The 4,035-nt window shown below is 32.7% G+C and overlaps 1 pseudogene; it reads right to left on the reverse strand.

Moving 5' to 3' along the window:
- Positions 1-3,317: 3,317 nt before the first annotated feature.
- On the reverse strand, positions 3,318-3,433 carry LOC120614514 (uncharacterized; annotated as a pseudogene).
- Between the last annotated feature and the right edge of the window lie 602 nt (positions 3,434-4,035).

Raw genomic sequence — 4,035 nt, forward strand, 5'->3', positions numbered from 1 at the left:
AGAGAAAGAAGGAAAGAAAAAAAAATGTATTACAAACTGAGACACTCTTGAAAGTGAAAAAAACACCTTTAAATCATTATGCTAAGAAAACAGGGGTAAGACAAGAGATTGATCTGGAAAAACCAGGATGGAATTATGACCACCAAATATACTAGGCCTTGTTTGATCCGGTTCCTTCCTACCTTTTCACTTTAATTTTATGTTATCCTCTCTTACTTTTTGCAAAATTCTAGTCTCATTAGCCTCTTACAGTTTCTCAAAAGTTTTATAACTATAAGGCTTTCAGAAACAATCCTTCTGACTTAACTGCTTTTTCTCCTCCTTTCTTTCATTTTGAAACATTATTATTTTTCATGAGCCCAAGTCCTGAAAATAAGAATTTACAGGAAGAAAATTGAAAAGTTGCTTCCAGATTGGTATCTAGAAGAGAGTTTGGATTTTAAAAAATAACAGTGAAGAAATACTTTTGTCTAATGAGGATAACTGAACAAACTGGACACATGATTTACTGATATCTTGGAGGCATTTAGAGAAGTTACTTCTCAAGTGACTTATATTATTCGGGGGTCCTCATAATTACCAGTGAAATGAGGAAGAGATCAAAGCATATCGCCACTGAATATAAATAAAACACAAAAGAAGGCAGTAAGAGAGAAAAGAAGGGACAACAAGCTATAAGAAACAGAAAACAAAATACAGTAGTAAATTCTTTTCTATTAGTAGTTACTTTAATATGAATGGATTAAACTCCCCAATTGAAAGGCATAGAGTGGCCGAATGGATAAAACTCTAAATTCTAACATGTGTTATAAAGGGAAAAAACTGTATTTATTGAGAAAGTTTAACAAAGGGGTATATTTTGGGGCATTCAGAAGTTATCTTTTTGAAAACAATGATATTTAATCTAAATATCACATTTGGTGTAAAGTTCAACTTACAGTCTTAAATATATAATATTATTTCTGAAAACAATTATGAAATTGATGATTCCAGTGAGAGCTTCTAAATAACTAGATGAGGCTACATTGATTATTAGATTATAAAATATTTACCTAATTATATATTAAGTTGACCTAATTCCTACTTATTGGTGGTACTAACATTTCAACGAAATATAATAAATTTAGAAAATTTGGACTTCGAAAATGTCATAGAACATGTTGCTTTATGTCAATGGAATATAATTACCTAAATACAAAAATGATCAAGTAAATCAGTAATTTGATAAATGAGTATATTCGGAGTTTTGATCAAGGGATCAATGTCAGCCTAGAGCCCTGGGTGACAATCCATAATTGGGTTATGAAAGTGTTGTAATATTCCTTCTATGACACCTCCATAATCGGAATATATTTTTCTCCATGATGTTTACTTAGTCACACTGCTTGCTTTGGGCTTGTGGTAAGTAAAATGTACTTCCACACTCAAGGTTCGAGGCTAAACCATATGACTTTTGGCCAATGAGATAATAGTAGATAAAAAACAAGCAGAGACATGAAACATGCTTTGTGCAATTGGGCTTACGTTTTGTGTTTCTGAAAGAGATTTAGAAGAATATATTTAGGTTATTCCACTTTTCCAACCTAACATATATTTTGTGTTTCTTCCTTTGCTATGGATGGAACATGCCCAGTTTAGCTCACTGATCCAAGAAGGGTCAGAGACATGTGGAGCAGAACAGACCCAACTCAGAGGTTGGAGTCAAGCCCAGCTGAAGCCAAATCAGTAGAATCCGAGATGATCCATGAGTAAATGAGCAGGGATAAAAGAGATTTGGGGGTGTTTTATCACATAGAGATGGTCAACAGTGTGAGCAACAACCAGTAATTTACATAAAATGAAATAGAATTAAATAAAATAGAACAGGAAACATCAGAGTGGCTAATTAATAGGAAAAAATTATTAAACATAATTTAATTTAGGTATACCTAAATATTTAAATACATGCATGTGTATTCTGGATCACATAAAATATAGTTCTTACTGTTTCATTATTTTTAAAAAATTGAAAGTTGCTGACCTGTTTTTTTTGTTTTTTGGTTTTTTTTTTTTTTAGTTTCAGGTATACAGTACATTGGTTGGACATTTACATAGTTTATGAAATGATCCCCCAATTACTCTATGTGGCTCTACATATAACCATTACAACACTATTAACTATTCACTATGCTGTATTTTACATCCCCATGACTACTTTTTAACTACTAATTTGTATTTTAACCCTTCACCTTTTGACTGTACTTGACATACTACATTTGGGATATCGGAATGTCTATATTGCTTTGAAAATTCCTTCCTAACACTAAAAGACTTTGGTTGTATCTATCATTAGTGAAGTGACTTTAAACCTGATGATATTAAGACTATCATTAATAATTAGAAAAGTTTTCCTTATACTAGGAGAAACTCACCAGGCAAATGTATAAAGAACATTTTCATGTAGAAGGTGAATGAGACATTTTTGTATAGCAATTGGGTAACATGATATGGCTTGATTATTTAGTACATTATTTAGCACAAGATTAATTAAGTGGAATGATAAGAGAAAAGCTTAATGGGGCATTAAATCAAAAGAGAAACATATTAGTGAAGAATAATCAACATTTATTCATTTTGATGGAGAAGGCTGGATGGGTGATGTGATTTCAGAAATTATTTTAATTATAGATCTTAGAGGAATACCCACCATAGGAAAAGTGGGATAAAGCTAACATGGAGAGGAAAGTATGTTGACTTGAAGAAAAAGAACTGTAGATTAATTAGAAGATGGAGTGGAAGTTTTGAGAAATAGACAAACACCCTTCAGAGAAGGTTAGTGAGGACAAGAAAAGTCTTGAGCTGGAAGAAATTATAAGATCCTCTCTGGAGAGGCAGTAAGGGTATTCACATTATGTAATGAGTGCACTCAGGCAAAGCTAGGGACATGGAATCTATAAAAAGTTTGTAACAGTTCAGGACATCAAAAGCCTTCAAAAATTCAGGGCATTTGTTTATTTTATTTCCAAATACTCATCGTGAACATATATATTCTTATATGTGACTTCAATACTTAGAAATACGCTGAGTGAATATTTATGTTTGTCAATTTAGGGTATTTGCCAGAGACACTGCATGCCTGCATAATGAAGAGATCATAAATTTAAAATGGCATAAGATCAATTTTGCTAGTTACTTATCTGTTAATTTATCTTGAATAGGAATTGCTTGCTTTGCTGAAAACTTATTTTTCTCAATTCCAGTTGACATTCATTATTATTTTATATTCGTTTCAAGTATTTTTTCTCTTAGGTTTTTTTTTTTTTTATTTAAATCATTTATGCCTACAGCACCTGGTCTTCCTAGGTGGTCTCCCATCCAAGTATTAACCAGGCCCGACCCTGCTTACCTTCCAAGATCAGACATCGGGCTTGTTCAGGGTGGCATGGCTATAGACAATGGACCATGGCTCCACTGAGGCACGAACCCAGGACCTTCTGCGTGTAAAACAGACATGCTAACTGCTACACTATGAAACCATGTTCTCTTATTAGTTTTTTTTTAATCGCAACTCTGCTGAGAACTTTTGAGGAACATAATATGAGACATTTTCCTCATAACAGTTCCTCTCAGTGTTCACCTACATTCCTGGGGTTACTGCCCATCTCAGAGTTAGACAGGCCTTGAGATAGTTCAATGTAACTGTCTTCCAAAGTCAGAATACCACCTCTACTCCTCATAAGTATTCACCCATCCTTTGCTTCAATAGTGTCATTAACTCAATTGAAATTACTATCCACTTTCACATAATTATATTGATGTTACTTATTCTTTCATTTTACAAATAACTATCAATTAAAAACAACTCACTTTTTTTATTAAACAAATCTGCCAGCACACTAAATGTATTCCACGAGTAAAAATAAAATCAACATACTCTACTAATAGTTGAAACTTGAAATTTAGAGTTTTCTTACTTAAATTCTGGATGAATTTTGCTCCTTAAGACAATTTTTCCTCTCTGTCCTTTGATAGTAAGTCTTATTCCCTCAAAACTGT

Source organism: Pteropus medius, unplaced genomic scaffold (assembly GCF_902729225.1).
Source record: "Pteropus medius unplaced genomic scaffold, Ma_sr-lr_union100, whole genome shotgun sequence".
In the NCBI taxonomy this organism is placed as follows: Eukaryota; Metazoa; Chordata; class Mammalia; order Chiroptera; family Pteropodidae; genus Pteropus; species Pteropus medius.